This window comes from Balaenoptera ricei, chromosome 2 (assembly GCF_028023285.1).
Source record: "Balaenoptera ricei isolate mBalRic1 chromosome 2, mBalRic1.hap2, whole genome shotgun sequence".
In the NCBI taxonomy this organism is placed as follows: domain Eukaryota; kingdom Metazoa; phylum Chordata; class Mammalia; order Artiodactyla; family Balaenopteridae; genus Balaenoptera; species Balaenoptera ricei.
The window spans coordinates 83,809,775-83,827,073 of record NC_082640.1 but is presented as its reverse complement, the minus strand read 5'-3'; the positions used below and the strand labels follow the sequence as shown (position 1 = coordinate 83,827,073).

At 41.0% G+C, this 17,299-nt stretch overlaps 1 long non-coding RNA gene across 1 annotated transcript; it reads right to left on the bottom strand.

Annotated features, from left to right (window-relative positions):
* Positions 1-564: 564 nt before the first annotated feature.
* LOC132359383 (uncharacterized) lies at positions 565-17,248 on the bottom strand. Its single transcript, XR_009500831.1, has 4 exons — positions 16,503-17,248; positions 5,800-6,012; positions 1,247-1,333; positions 565-671 (listed from the first exon to the last, which is right to left on the bottom strand). It is a non-coding gene; the product is annotated as an uncharacterized LOC132359383 (long non-coding RNA).
* Positions 17,249-17,299: the final 51 nt, after the last annotated feature.

Genomic DNA, 17,299 nt, shown 5'->3' with positions numbered 1-17,299 from the left:
AATAAAATAGGAATTCCTTGGCTAATACAGATATAAATTTTAAAAAGAATAACTAGGAAGTATGATGAAGAATGGGATATTTACATAGCCTCAAAGTACTTCCCCACAAAATACTTAATTACAAGGCAGATGCCACCTTAATCAAGTTAGCATCACCAGTGACACAACAGACTGAAGTCATGTGCCACCTAATAGGATACAGTGAGAACATGCCATCACTTCTCTGATCGTTCCACCAAAGATAACCTGTATTTAATCATCACAAACCCTCAGACAAACCCAGACTGAGGGACATTCTACAAAAATAAGTGGCCGTAATCTTAAAGAGTATCAAGGTCATGAAAGTAAAACAAAGACTAGGGAACCGTTCAAGATTGAAGACTGAAGAGACAGCTAAATACAACGCATAATTTCTGGGCAGAAGGACATTATTGGGACCACTGACAAAATTTGAATGGGGTATGAGGATTATACAGTAACATATCAATGTTAAATTCCTGATTTTGATATTGTACTGGGGTTATCTAGATGAATATTCACTAGTAAAAAATACATACTAAAGTATTTGTGATGACAGGGCATTTTCACAGTTCAGGCTCTGCAGGAAGAAGACTCTGAGTCAGAGTTTAGTGTCCAGGATGTTTACCAGGGAGTGCCTTTGGGATCGACACCTGTGGAATAGAAGAGAAGGAAGCAGGCTTAGACGGAAGGAAAAGCAGGCTGCATATAAGGAAAGCCCAGTAGCCTGAACTGACCCCATGAGGAATTTTGGAGCTGAAACGGTCCTTCAGCATTGCCCCAAACCAGGCTGAAATGGCTGGGCTTAAAAACCATGCCTTGATCAGTTAATGGATGTAAGCTGTCTCCAAAGGGGTGTGAGCTCTGATAAGGCAGCTCTCTGCTGCCTAAAGCCTAAAGGCTGTCTAATGACAGTGCCCCAAGTAGCTGGGACAATAAGTCCCTCTGCAAAGGGAAATCTCAGTGGGTCATCTCTACGTTCATTCCCTGTGCTGCTCCCGGATCTACTTCTTCATATACATTGAGGAGCAGCTTCTTCAGGTTTCTGATGAGCCTCTCCTCCTGGGGAAACTTAGAAGAGGAAGGCTTGTAGGACAAACAAACGATAGCCCTCTCTGCTGCAGCTGGTCTTGGGGCTGCAGTTGAAACTTACAGCCTCCTTTCTCAACCATCCTTTCTAAATTCCTCTCATTCTCAGCTACCACTTCTCTTGGCCTTAGTGACTTACCTGGGGTCACAATCTAGATTCACATCCCAGAGAGGTCTGGGTTCCTGGTCGCCATGTCCTTGCTGCATTATCCATTTACTATTGCAACTGGGCAAGAGAATAACAAGAAGCACACAAGTAGATCATACGAGTGCTAAAACAGTCTTCCCTACCCTTATTGTATAACAACAGACCCAAGTCCTTCTGATAATCAGGGTTAATACCCCTGCTAAGATGATTCCTCTACTTCCAGCCCACTCATCCCTGGATACTAGGAGCCCAAAGTGCCCAGCGGAAGTTTAAGCTAGTAGTTCAAAGGGACTTTTGCTGTATCCTTGGGTGGAAATATTCCCCTTTTAGAAACAAGGTCCTCTGACCCTGCAGAGTTCTGAATCGCAGGAACAGGAAGCATAAATTTCCCATTGGGTCATTGGGAATAATGATAAGCAGGTCTATTCGTACTTCCATAGTTTGCCTCTCAGACCCATGTATTCTTCCTGTTGGGGACACAGCACCAAATAAAGATCTTTGATTCAATGTGTTTAATGTATCCAGGGGGATGGCACTCACAGAGCATTGCATCTCAGCTAACATGTCAGCCGTACCTTCAGCATGGCACCCCAATACTCTGTCAGGCCAGGAGCTTCAGGGTGTTGCAGTAAGTGATACAACCAGCAGATACCATTGTCATGGGTCCACTCTCACATCTTTTTTACTGTAAATTGGGTCCCCTGGTCTGATGCAATGTTATGTGAAGTCCCCTGCTGGTGGATCAAATATTGTTTAAGCCCAGAGTGAGGCCTGAAGACAAGACTTTTAAATCCTTACCCAGAATATGTGTCCATTCCTGTCAGAACGAAACATTCTACCTTTCAGTCAACTTGCCACCAACTTGTTGGTTGGGCTCCTTGAGGAACGGTGCCATATCAGGAGCTCAGCATTGATCTCTTTTGCTGTCAAGATGGACATTTGGCAGAGGCAATAACTAGATCAGCTCTGATAAGTGGGAACCCATGCTAATGGGCCCAGGATAGCCTCAATCTCTGCCACGTGGCCACTTTATTCAAGTATCCATTGTGCCAGAAATGGTGTGGTCAGTGACCAAGGGGGAGTCAACTGGCTGAGTCATTTTATATTGAAGGATTTACAACTGCCATTTTGCCTTCTTTTCCATATGCCATGGCTTTTTTGCTCCTCTATTCCTGTATTTTGCCATCTTTTGTGTTAAAAAGATATTTTCCAATGTAACATTTTAATTCCCCTGTCATATATATATTTGAGTTATTAGTGGTTGCTGGGATTATGATTAACATCTTAATTTATAACAATGTTGTTCAGATTAATACCAACTTAATTTCAATAGTATTCAAAAACTTTGCTCCCAAATAGTTCCATTCCCTACACCCTCTTTGTTTTCTTTTGCTTGTACAAACCAAGTAGTACCCTTATTGGCTGTCCATCTATTTTTCAGCAAGTGACACCATGTTTTATTAATTATCTCCATAACTCTCTGCAGGTCAGGGGCCCCTGGTTGCCACTTTGATCTTGCTGCTTATTATCATAATTTCGTCCACATGGTTTCTGACACGTGTGTGATGCCATCTGGTTCAATTATTTCTGGGTTGTATTAACTCCATTGCTAATAAGGAAGTCAGTTTTATAACAGCATTGCCTACCATCATCAGTCCAGCCTGCAAAAGAGAGCCGCTACTGAACTTCATAGTGATTCTGGTGCCCTTTCACCAGCACATTCTATATTGCTTTGGTAGATGGTGTATCCTCCAGGTCCTCCTATGGAAGAGTCATCTGGTGGGTTTTCTGGCCTGACATAGCATAGCTATACCAGCATGCCCACTTCCCTGTGTCCTTTTTCAAAAATTGAGATAGCATTACATACATAAAATTCACCATTTTGAAGTGCACAACTTATTGGTTTTTAGTATGTTCACAAGGTTGGGCAACCATCACCACAAGCAATTTTATAGTAGTTTCATTACCCCAAAATGTAACCCTGTGCCAGTTAGCAGTCATTCCTTATTCTCCCTACTGACAGCCCCTGGAAACCACCAATTTACTTTATGTCTCTATGAATTTGCCTACTCTGGACATGTCATTAAATGGAAGCACACAATATGTGTGGCACTGTATGTCTGCCTTCTTTCACTTAGCATAATGTTTTCAAGGTTCACCCATGTTGTAGCATATATCAGTCTCATTCCTTTTTATGACTGAACAGTATTCCATTGTATGGATATAGCAAATTTCATTTACCCATTCATCAGTTGATGAACATTTGGGTTGTTTCCCCCTTTTGGTTATTATGAATAATGCTGCCTTAAACGTTTGTGTACAAATTTTTGTGTAGACATTATGTTTTCATTTCTTTGGGGAATATACGTAGGAGTGGAATTGCTGGGTCAAATGGTAACTTTATGCTTAACTTTTTTAGCAGTTGTCACACCGTTTCCCAAATTGGCTGCACCATTTTACCTTCCCAGCAGCAATGTATGAGGGTTCCAGTTTCCCCACAACCTCACCAACACTTCTTTTTCTTTCTTTTAAAAAATTTTTTATTATAGTCATTCTATTGGTGTGAAGTGGTAGTATCATTGTGGTTTTGATTTACATTTCTGTAATGACTACTGATATTGAACATATTTTCATATGCTTGTTATCCATTTGTGTATCTTTTTTAAAGAAATGACTATTCAAATCTTTTGTCTATTTTAAAATTGGGTTATTTGTCATTACTGTTGAGTAAAGTTTACATATATATAAATTCTGGATACTAGATTGTTATCGGAATATGATTTGCAAATACTTTCTCCTATTCTGTAGGTTGTCTTTGACTTTCTTGGTCGTGTCCTTTGAAGCACAAAAGCTTTTAATTTTGATGAAGTGCAACTTTGGTTGACTATGTTTTGTGTCATGTCTAAGAAACCATTGCCTGATACAAGGTCACAAAAATTCACACTTACTTTTTTCTTAGAGTTTTATAGTGTTAGCTCTTACATTTAAGACTATGATTCATTTTAAGTTAATTTTTGTGTATTTTGGGAGATAAGGGTCCAAACTCTTTCTTTTGCTTGTGGATAGCACCATTTGCTGGAAAAAACTATTCTTTCTTCACAGTATTTTTTTGGCATTCTTGTTGAAAATCCACTGCCCATAAATGCGTAGGTTTACTTCTGGACCCTCAATTCTATTCCCTTGATCTACATGTCTATCCTTATACCAGTACCACACTGTTTTTGTAGCTTTGTAGTCAGTTTTGAAAATGGGAATTGAACCCTCCACCTTTGTTCTTTCTCAAAATTGTTTTGGCTATTCGAGGTCCCTTACATTTCCATATGAATTTTAGGATCAGTTTGTTAATTTCTGCAAAAGAGCCAGCTGGGATTTTGATAGGGACTACCTTGAATCTGCAGATCAATTTGGAGATTAATGCCATCTTAACAACATTAATTTTCCAATAAATGAACATGGAATATCTTTCCATTAATTTAGGTCTTCTTTCATTTCCTTCAACAAAGTTTTGTAGTCTTCAGTGTATACGTCTTATTAAATTTACTCCTAGGTATTTTATTATTTTTGATTTCCCTTAGTGTTTTAATCCTTTCCTCTACCATCTGCCAAGACATTTATGGCATTTTGATATCTCTTAGCATGGGCCATCACTTTTTCCATGCTTCACAGGAGCCATCTTACCAGTAAGTTTGCACCAATTCCTGGGGTCTTTTGACAGAGTATAAATCTTACATTTTGGGAGAATGTACTCAAATTGTTTTTGAATCTTACGTTCTATCCCCCTTGATCAAGTACCCTCAGAATCTAGTCCCATGTGTATTCCCCCACCTCCTGCAATCCATGCTGGTTAAATCTTTTTACTCCTTTGGGATATGGTTTCTTTCCTCCCTTCTCAGGCCTAGCATGTCCCCAGCTGGATTATGCTGCCACTTAACCCTAGTTATAGATTTAGTGGACAGGAGGGTTGGTGGGGGAAGATCCTGACGAGACACATGTTGTATTGCAGGAAGAGGCCCTGGCATTGTCTCAAGCTAGGGGAGTGTATGGCTCCTAGTAGAAAAGGGTGGCTCACTTCTGCAGGCTCAGAGGATCAAAAGGAACCTGGGAATATAAGATATTGGGGGGCATCAATTCAAAGGTCCCCATCCCATGTGTCAGGGTCTCATTCTTTCCCAACAACAGCCCTGTCCTTGGATTAGGAGACCTAGTTTATTAGTAGTTTAACCTTCTTTGGAGCTTGGCCACATTGATGATTTAGTGTGGTCTGGTCCTCAGCCTTCTCTGCGCTCCCTCTGCAGGTTATGAAAGCCTCTTTACCAAAGAGACCCTCTGGCTTTCATACTTGGCTTTCAGTTGCCTGCTAGCCACTCTCTTAGCTTTTTGTTTTCTTCTCCTAGAGATTTAATAGAGCTAAGCAATAACCATCCAATCCCACTGTCTTTATAGTTACTATTTCCTCCATATATCATACCAACTAATACATTCTCTTTCACTAGTATACTATCCCAGTTCACCACTGGTGAAAGTGTTAGTAACTGTACTGTTACCTTATGCCAGGGGCTATCTGTGCTCCATCCATCACCAGTGATGAGGTCCTCATACCAGCCGGGTAGTGATCTAGTTTCAAAACCCCGTCTTATCATCTGCTTTCTCGATCTCTCCTGGCTCCAACTTGGCAGTTTGGGTTTTCCAGGAAGCAGACTCTGAGACAGACTTTAGTGTTCAGGATAATTATGAAGGCGAGCTCTTGAAATCCATGTCTGTGGGTTGGAGGAAAGAAAACAGGATTGGGCAGAGGGAGATGTTGATCTGAGATACAGGCTGATAAACTCAACTAACCCCATTGGGAGCTCTTGAGCAGAAATGGCCCATTGAAGTTGCCCTGCACAGGGCCAAAATAGCCAGGCCGCTCTATCCTTCCCTTGATCAGTCCTTGGATTTGGGCCACCTGGGAAAGGGGCATCTTCCTGGGCAAGGTAGCTCTCTGCAGATGAGGCCAACCCTGAAGGGAATGACAGTAGACAGATGCTTGTTGATCCCACAGCTGAGCAACAAGTCCTTCCTTGAAGGGTATCTGGTCAATGCATCTCAATGTCCACCACAGGTGTCATGCCAGCAACTTACTCTCAAATTGGTCAGTTAAAAAAAAGTTCATTATGCTATGTGTGCAACTTTTCTGTAAGTTTTAATACTTTCAAAATTAAAAAAAAAAACTTTAAAAGAATGAACATGCTTACATAAATTGTGACTTAGGAAACACCTAGAAGAAAGCCTTCTGTTGCTGATACAAAGAAAGAGGAATGGTGTTGAAAGATGAAAATTCATTTGAATGAGTAAAATATGGATCACCAGAAGAGTCAGTGGGAGGTAAGAATGAAAAGGCAAGTTGAGGCTTCATCCTTGCTGATACAACACACTTCAGAATAGGGCGATAACAGAAAATGCCTATTTCATCACAGCTAGACCTGGCCTTTAATTTCATCTCACCTCTTCTGAGTAGGTAAAGTCTTTTCCAGATTATCTTTAATAGTTACTGTTTCCTAGCTCCCTCTTCCTTTTGTTCCTTTCCTCTCCAAGGCCATCATGGAACTTGGAATGTGAAGATGTTGAGTCTTTGCTCAGCTTCCCATACTGGGATGAAGATTATTTTTAAAATTAATCTCTGAGTCACAGAGGGAGGAGGGAAAGAATCATTTTAATCTCTTCCTTTTCCCTCCTTCATAACCTGCTGTACAGCTAAATCATTTTTAAAAATCTGTCTTTTTTCCTCTTCCCCAAGAATCACTTGCCTTTTATTTTTCCTTTGGAAACAGTATTTATAAACCTTCAGAAGCTTCTAAAACTGGAAGAAATTTTTCTTTGCTGAATGGGCCACCAGCTAAAGGAGATTTCCGTAAGCTGCTTTCATGTAAGTAAATCTATTTCTTATAATACTGATTGTTGGGATCTGAGAAGTTATATACAGTTCCTCCTCCTCCCCTTCTCACTGTGCCATCAGCTGTACCCTGTCTGAACTTTCCCTTCGTCTCTCCTGGGCTGCACAGAAGACACTCCTGTTTTCTGTGGGAGATGCAGGCAGAGACTCTTCTGGCCTTCTACCTTTGCAGCATGCTATGGCATGTCTCATGTTTCACTATTTGACCTCAATTCTTTGAGGGATAAATAAGCATAGAAACAGTGAAAGCTGCATTTTTTAAAAAGTGTTTACCAATTTACATACTAAACGTTGAAGAAAAGCCCTACCTAACTAAGTTACACAGAAAATGGGGACAAAGTTCTATGTTGGGTAAAGTAGGCACTTAAAGAATATCTGTGGAATGAATTGAATGAAAGAGAGAGCTGCCTTAACTTCAGGAAACCGTGGTTTAAACAGGCAAGCTTCTGGGTGGAGATATTAATAGCACCACTTATTTATACAGTCGTTTAACATTTTCAGAGTGCTTTCACACACATTATCTCATGAAATCCTTGGAACAAACCTGCAAGGGAGGAGAGGCATTTTTATGATAAGATTAAATGACTTGCCTGTGGCAGAACTGGTGCCAGTCAGCAGGTCTGCTGACTACTGTTGGTGCCCGAATACCAGATGGATTTTTCTGATTTCAGAGTGGAGTCCTCAAGGATTACTGCTAGGGGACTTACTTAAAACTTTCATAGACTGTTTGAAAGTGGGCTCATATAAGAACAGTCACTAGGCTGAGGTGTCCTTAAGCTCTCCAGAGTAGTAAACACCAAGCAGATCAATCTAAATTGAAGTAAAGATAAATAAACAAGGCTATGTGAGTGGACAGAAGTATGGCAAATGAGTTTCATTCTGTACTGATTTTGAATAATGCATTTAGGTTGTTAGTCTGAAGGACACTTGAAAGAAGATGAGCTTGGAGCTATGTTTTATTTCAAGAAAGAGAACCGTGAGTTATTGTTGAGTGTTTCCTAAAGTCATGTAGCAATAATTTCCAAGTTCTTAGCCTCCTTGCTAAAAACATGGAAAACAAAACTGAAAGCACTGTTTTGTCCTATATTCGACAAAATGGTAATGAAGCTATACCTCTGGTCAAGCATCTAATTCTGCCCCAAAACCTTAAAAAAGAGCCTAGTCAATATACCAGGTCAGAGAAAAGAGCAACTAAAATAATCAAACAGATTCCCTAAGAAGAAAGTTGCTTTAAAAATAGGAGTAAATAAGTGGATATTTGGAGGAAATTCTTATTTACCTTTCTGAAGTTTATGTCATAGAGGGCAATTATAATATTCAAAAACACTTCATTTTCAACAAACATTTTATTGGGAGGACACTATATTCAGATACTATGCCCCACACTAGAGTTTACAGTGAGTAACACATAGCATTCACAGTCATTGTCAGAGAATACCAGACCAGATGAATCTTTTGTCCAACTCAGCACAGCTTTTCTTGTTTTCTTTATGAATTGGCATCTGGTTTATAGTGCAGTCTCTTGGGTTTGGTTGGTATATGTTGGTTGCTAGAGACCAATCAACCATGGTGAACCTGCAATCAAGTTCTTCAAGCTGCAAATCTTTAGGACTGGACTCTTCATACCACCCAGAGGATAAAGTGAAGTTATTACTATTAATAACCTTCTCATTAATGTTGAGTTGTTTATCTGGGTCTTACAGACACCATCCTTCTCTGTGTTCTCAGCATTTCTTCTGAGCTAGGAAAATAAAGATAGTCCCTGTATGACTGAGTTATGTCCCCAAAAGTTGACTTCTAACTTAGTTGTTTGAAACTGAAAATGCATTTTCCCCAGAGAAACAATGTGACAAATACTGGTTAGGTCCTCAGGCCAACTGTTAGAAGCCCATTTAGCCCACAAGCAGCTCGACTATGAGAGGATGAGAACTGTGACCTACAGCATTGTTTCCATGGGAAAATGTGCCCCAGCAGCAGAATAAGGACTTCCTTCCTCCCCCACTTCCTACCTCCATGAGCAGAAGCCAGTGTGTTTACTACAGGAAATGCAGCTCCTGCCTGCGGGCAGCTGGGCACTGCAGCAGCCTTGGATGCCTGATCCACGGGGCAGAGATACTCTCTCACCTCTCCTGCCCTAACCCTGTCAGTGAAGAGAGTGGGGGCAGGTGTGGAGTCTTTCCCTGATCCACTGTCTCCGGAGCAGGGCTGTTGGGATTCTTTTCGGGGGGGGTGGGGGGCTCAAAGTTGGCTACATAATTTCTGGGGCCTCGTATTCAAAAAGTAGAAAAAAAATGGATGGAGCTAAAGGTACCAAAATATAAAGCCTTTTCCCTTTCTTCTGGTCTCTCTCTCTTGACTTAAGGTGTTTAATTTAGACAGTCAATAATCATAACTAATATTCTAAGTAAGGAAAAATTAAAAATTTAAGTTGTCAGCATGACTTTTATAATGAATTTTTATATTGTAAGATGCAAATATAGTTTGAAATACAAATATGAGTATTTAACTCCTATGTGAAATCACCAAAATGACACAATTTCTATGTTGCAGCTCCTACATGCATATATATTTTGCTCTCACCAGAGCAGTGGAAAACACTGCAGAAAACGAACTTAACCATTATTATTTCATTTCTTGATACACACATTGGAGCAACACTCTCTACCTTTGACTTATTGAGGAGTAAGTAAGGGCTGAAAGGACAAAAGAAATGTTTTGGCCTAGGCTGTTGGCTAATATGGGGAAGTAACGCAAGAAAGGATACGATAGGGTTCCTTGATCTTTTCTGCTTCCTAGAACGCCATTGCCTTCTTTCTGCGTTTGAAGCAAGTTCTGGTTCCAATGGAAAGCATGGCCTCTCAGAGCTATCAGCACCCCCAGTTACTCAGTTGTAGATGTAACACACCTTATACTCACTTGCTTTGTTTCACTGAACTCCAATGCCTTGTGGGTCCACCAGAATTCTGTGCTTATCGGGCCCTAAGAAAGCTATATGTGAATGGGGTGGCAAGGAACAGTGGTCACCCATTGCGCCTCTCTTCTGTTCACATGCATACTCTATTGTCCCATCCAAATGAACTACAAAACACGAGTTCAAAGATAAACTTATTAGGAATTTCAAGATGGCAATAGGAGAGTATTAAACCAAGCATGGGGTCTTTCTGAGCGTGTGATCCTGCATAATGCCCTGGATATGGGGTGGGGTGGAGGCCAAAGGTGGAGGAGGTCTGTGGTAGCCTGGGGTAGGAATTCACAGGGATAGAGCTACCCAGGATGGGAAGATGGATCTTAAGCCTCCTGAGGGCCTGGCCATTTTCCTTTGAGAACACCACTCCTAGGTTATTGCTAGAAACAGTGAAGGCTTCAGTGAAGACTCCAGAGGTGAGACTTCCCTGGTGGCGCAGTGGTTAAGAATCCGCCTGCCAATGCAGGGGGCACGGGTTCGATCCCTGGTCTGGGAAGATCCCATATGCCGTGGAGCAACTAAGCCCGTGCGCCACAACTACTGAGCCTGCTCTCTAGAGCCCACGAGTCACAACTACCGAGCCCATGTGCTGAAACTACTGAAGCCCGTGTGCCTAGAGCCTGTGCCCTGCAACAAGAGAAGTCACCGCAATGAGAAGCCCGTGCACCACGATGAAGAATAGCCTTCGCGCAGCAACAAAGACCCAGTGCAGCCATAAATAAATAAACAAACAAACAAAGACTCGAGGTGGGTACTGGTCTCTAGGGATGACATCTTCAGGGAAGGTTCTTCCAGTGGTGGTAACTGCCAGCTGGCAAAATATGTCACACAGAAGGAGATCATATTGTGGAAGGTAGACCTACTGCACCATATTACATACTGGTTGATAACTTGAGCACTCAGAATGACCAATGTAAACACACCTTCAGCATGTTTACTTAGAGTTACAGATAGTGATTACCGTCTTCCCCAAATGACAGATAGCTTGACTATTTTGGAGTACAAAAAGGAGAAAAATGACCCTGTGTACTGAAAGCTGCTTTGCCCCCACAACTCAAAATATTTACCACTCTGTGGATGGGCTGAGGAACACCTTGTCTGATCTTTTATTTGCATTGGTCATGTGCTGGAGGCCCAGGTTGTTCTCAAAAACCTAGGATGTTTATAGAAGACTGTGGTCTCAAGAGTTCAAGTTTCAAAAATATGGACTATCTCCAGAACTCAGGAGCATCTGTTCTCACGCTAATGGGGCTCTCAAGATAGGAGGAGGATGGACAAAGTGTAAATAAGAAAGCCTTTGGACCATATTTCCCTAAAGCCAAGAGTGTCACCATCTCTCTGCTCCTCTTAAAAAGTGTGCATGTGGGGGTGTGTGTGTGGCAGGCGGGAGCTACAACTATTGTATTAGTCGTTTAATTCTACCATTTCTACAAATTTATCCGACTTCCACAAAATACTGACTTTCAAGGCAGATAAATTACAGGGAGGATCCTTTGATTACTTGCTGTTTTTGTAAAATTACCCTAATAGGTATTTCCCAGTACATTTATGTATTTAGTTATATAACCATTATTCAAAAAGTAAGTGTAGGGACTTGCCTGGTGGCTAGGTGGTTAAGAATCCGCCTGCCAATGCAGGAGACACGGGAAGATCCTGTCCGGGAAGACCCCACACGCCTCGGAGCAACTAAGCCTGTGCGCCACAACTACTGAGCCTGCGCTCTAGAGCCCACGCGCCTAGAGCCCGTGCTCCGCAACAATAGAAGCCACTGCAATGAGAAGCACACGTGCCGCAATGAACAGTTGCCCCTGCTCGCCGCAACTAGAGAAAGCTCGTGCAAAGCAACGAAGACCCACGCAGCCAAAAATAAATTAAATAAATAAATAAAAAGTACGTGTACAGATTGTTTCAGAGATTTTGTTACAAGGAAAGCCAGGTTTTGTCTAAAAAATTTGAGTAGTTGATTGCAGCTTTCCTACGAAATCCTATTTACCATAGCCTAAGAGAATGAAATAATGTTTACAAAGTGTTTACCTGAAACAGGTTACTTGATAAATGCTATTACCATTCTCCCAAGGAGTAAGCTCTTTGCTGCCCCATCACGTTAAATGTAGGACCCTTGATCTTCATTTACAGGTGTCTCTCGCTTCAAAAAACCGTCACGTGATCTGCCTCTCATTGAACTTTACATACAGCTTCAATGGATCTTGGCTGAAAACATTCTCTTCATAATCTTTAACTACAGTCAATCCTCATTATTCGCAGATTGCTTGCGAATTTGCCTACTTGCTAAAATTTATTTGTAACCCCTAAATCAATACTCACAGCATTTCTGACATGCAGAGTGGTGAAAAAATTGTTGCCCTGTGTGTATGTTCCCAATGAGGTTGAACGAGGCAACACTCTGCCTTCTTGTTTCAACTCTCACATTATAAACAAAAGTCCTTTCTGTGGTCTAGTTAGCACCATGTTTTTTGCATTTTTTGCTTTTTTGTTGGTGATTTAGCTGTTTAAAATGGTCCCCAAGCATAGTACTGATGTGCTGGCTATAAATGTAAGAAAGCTGTGATATGCCTTTTGGAGAAAATATGTGTTAGATAACTTTCATTCAGCATGAGTTACAGTGCTATTGGTCAGAGTTCAATGTTAATGAATCAACAACATATATTAAATGTCTTTAAATAGAAACACACATAAAACAAGGTAATGTATTGACTGGTTGGTGAAAACATGACCAGAGATTTGCAGGAAACTAATCCTGTATTTCCCTTAGAAGCAATGGTTCAGCAGTTACTAATTCAGTGTTCAAAGTGACCTTACAGAACATAACTACCACAAACAACAAGAATTAACTGTACTTGGCAACCAGTTTCTTCAGTGGAAAGTTCTTTTGTTTACAAATCAAATTACAATGTGTTCTTTTAGAAACCATGTCTAGGAAAGCAATCATTTTAAATTAAGAGTATAAACATCGACACATAGAAGCTTCTATCAATAGTTAGAGAAGACCTTGGATGGTATCACCTCTTTGCAGGTTCCTCCTCCCCCCAGCAATTTCTTTTATAGCATCCCTGACAGGTGGCCATTGTTTTCTGACTGAATGCTTCCAGTGTTGTAGCGCTCACTTCACCAGGAGGTCCTGTCCACTGTAGCTCAGTTCCAATATCCAAAACTGTCCTTTCTTACACTGAGTCAAAATCTTTCTCTCTGTAATAGCCCTCCTGGTGGTCTTAGATTTGAACTCCAGTACAACATGGAATAAATCTACTCTCTTCTCTGCATAACAACCCTTTAGCAAATTGCTTTTCTGCAGGTTAAGCAGACCCAATTCCCTCATCTTTTCTTCAGAGAAAAAATGGTTTCCACACTCTTCCTAGATGTCTCTTCCTAATGAATTCTGATTTGTTATGCAAGGTAGCTCTTTTTATGTGGTATCTATATTTGAACACATGAGTTCAGAAATCCTGAGCTGAATAGCATAGGTCTGGTGTCCCTGTGACTTGAACACTGTTTTGCATTAACACAGTCTACATTTTGTTAGTTGTTTGGTGACAGCTCACACTGCATGAATATCTGTAACTTATAGTTACATCATCAGGTCAAGCTGTTCCCCAAATCCTGGCCCCTTTCAAATGATTTTTCTGAACAAAGATACTATACTTTATATTTATTGCAGCCAAATGTCATCTTCTTTAAAAGAAAAATCATGATTTTGAATAACTATTCTGTCATCATATTCTGATCTGAGTTCTATATCTTCCTCAAATTTGACATCTTAACTCAAAACATTGATAAAAATATTGCTCAGGTCTGGACAAAGGAGGACAAATCTGCATTGCTCTTCTTGAGAACTTGAGGCCTCAAGATTAATGTCACTCCAATAATTAGCACTCTTTGAATCAATTCTCTGCAATTATCTAAACCCGTATTTCTCAATCTTATCCACAAAAGTGTCTTGACTTTTTGAAATGACCAACATCTTTGTTTAGTAATGTAATAATCCTATCAAGAAAGAAAGTGGTATTTCTTTGTCATGATTTACTTGACAAGAATCCATGATGACTCCTATTAACTGTTACATTTTCCCTAACACATCGTGTTCAATGATTTACATTAGAAAATTTCCAGGAATTGGCATCAAGCTTAGTGGTCTTATTTCTAAAATCCGCTTTTCCCTCCATCTTGAAAATCAAGATATTGACAGTTTATTTTCATGGGAAGATGGTCATCAGAATGGAAAAAGATAAAACAAGTGGTCTAATGAGGGAATTTAAACTCAAATAGGCAAAATGGGAGCAACTGGGTTACCCAAGACTTTCCCCTCATGGAGACCAGTTGATCTGGCTCCAAGAATATCACTTGCATTGTCATCCCCTTTCTGTGCCCAATAGAGACACATTTTCTCTCTTTCTCTCATGCTTAAACCAGAGATTGGATTGGGTTTTCTGTCACCGTAACAAAAAGAATTCTGACTTATACAGGAAAGGGCTCCTTAAAGGACATTAGAGTATTGTTACCAGTGTAAAGCAGACTGGATACAGAACAGAAAACAACAATGATCCTCCTGCCCTCTTCCTGTTGCCAACCTCTTGCTCATCTAATCTACCCTTCCCATTCATAGCAGAATTATCATTCTAAAATACTAGTTGAATCATCTAAATTCCTCTCCTTCTGCCTTTAGCATAAATCCAAAAGTTCTGGCATCCAAATAAGGCCTTCTCAACTGGTGCTAACTTGCCTTCATTCCCCCAGGCCTGTCAGACTTTTTACCAAAGTGTGCCCAGCACATTCATGCCTTTGTACACTCTGCCCTCTCATCCTGAAATTTCTTTTTTCCTCATACTTCCTGATGGAATCAAGCCCGGCTCAAATACTCTGTCTTCTTGTTGGAACTTTCCTGATGTTTCTAGTCCTTCATCAATTGTTCCTTCCAACAAGAGCAGGTAATTTGCATCTCTGCTCAGGACGCACTAATCTCAAGCTGCCTTATGGTGTACTTTACCTGTTCCTTTCCTGCATTCTTCCACTACAACGGTGGCTTTCAAACTCTTTTTAACAATAACATAGCTCATAGCAATAATGAGCAATAAATAGTGCCATTGTAATACAACTGGCACATTTATAGATACCTTATAGTTCAACAATTTTAAGAAGTACTTCCTCCATTTTAATATCTCTGAGATCAGGATGTAGCAATAGGGTATCATTATTTTGATAGTTTTTGCTTTCTTCATAGTACATAAAATAATGGTCTGTCATAATTGATGACATTTTAGATTTGTTGGAATATGATACATAACCAAAACAAAAGTTTCACAAAACAGTGTTTACCCTTTGTTATAGGCTATGGTCTCTAGTTTGGTTTTTTTTTTCTCTATTTCATTAAGAAAAAAATGCAGACCATAATCCACCAAAATGATTTCACTGTGTATGGCAGTTTGAAAAACTACTGAGAACTTAGACTATTTACAGCCGCACAATAGGATTAAGAACTAAAACCGACTACCTCAACATGACTTTACAACCCTAACACCTGCATAAACATGACTTCAATTCCAAGAAATTCTTGCCCGAAAAAATGAAGTTGCAAGTAACTTTATTGCAGTTTCAAGAACTTCCTCAAAGTCCATTTAACTCAACAACAGACTACAACCGACCTAGCCTTCATCAGGGTAAACAGTCCCTCCTCAACGAAATTACTCTTGGGTTTATCAAACCATTGTTGACTTTTCTAGGTTTGCTTCAAAACTCTCCCCCTCCCTGTGTCTAGTAATCCTAAAAGATTACATAACAAATTTAGTCCCATCTCAATCATGCTTTCATTGAAAGACCTGTCTTAAATTAATCCTGACCCTCTGAAACCATCCCACTCTTGACCTCCCTCTTTGAGATGCTATTAAGACTGTCAACACAGTGGTTTCGCTTACCTCCTGTAAGGAATACATTTGGCTTTGCTCGATCAACAGGTTATTTTGGTGGTCTCTGACGGAAGTTAGGAGCTGACACATTATAACCTCCTTGAGGGAAGGCACAGTTCTTATCCTCTACCCCCTCCTCCTAGTGATCAAACATTGATGGATGGGGGAGGAAAGGTGTCTTAGGAATCTCAGGGGAGCCTAGAGCAGGGGCAGCAGGGATGTACAATGGTCACAGGGAAGGAGCTCTTGTTGCAGAAAGGCTGCAGCCAGAAATAAGAAATCCTGTGGTTAGGACAACCTTCCCCTTTCTCTTGGTTTTATCTACTCACTGTGCCCTCCACACCTGGTATTCAGATGGTATTGTTTTAAATATAAAAAATATAAAACATTCAAACTCCATCCCAACCACTTAATTTCAAGCCACTCTGTTACCTTTGAAGTGGTCTTTGCCTCGTGCTTGAAGCTTGAGGATGCACATAATAATGGATAAAGGGCTGCCAAACGTTTGGTTCTCATCAGGAATGGTGAATAAGTCATTGAAAAAATATGTTGACCTGCGTCTCTAATTTCATAAATACCTACATACAATTCACATAAACACTAGAAGGCTTCTTGGATTCAGTAAGCCATGATGGATAAAATAAGCTTGCTTTTCGTCCAAGTGGGCCCAAGAAGGCACCAATCTAGGTTTCCCACTTATCTCACAGTACATTCCTGCTCAAATTCTACACTTCCCTCAAACTGGCCTAGTCCCAGTTCCTGCAACAAGCCAGGTGCTCTCCTCTTCCCTGTCTTTGCTCATTCTGTTCCCTCCGCAGGCACAGCCATCCCCTCACCTCCTCTGGTTTCAGGGGCTCCTTCTCATTTAGCTGAAAGGTCACCAGTGGCAACCTCATTTAGAAGCCTTCCTTAGCACTTGACCTTTAACGCGTTTGCCTTGTTCGATGGCTGCTGCTTTCTAGCTCATGTATCTTCAGGTCCAGCCTCCTAGTTCCTCGGAGGCGGGGACAAAGGCCTATTCCTCTAGGTTGTCCAGTACCTTGCACGTAGTAGGTACGCAGTAAACACTCACAAAGAGTTTGGTCACTTCGCCCTCTAATGCTGGGGCACGTAGAGCGAAGACGGCCCGTCTGTTTACCTCCGCGCCAGCGGCCCGGCCCGGCCCAGTCCAGCCCACCCCACCCCACGCGAGACGCCTGACGAGCCCGCGTGCCTCGCCTGCAGCCCCT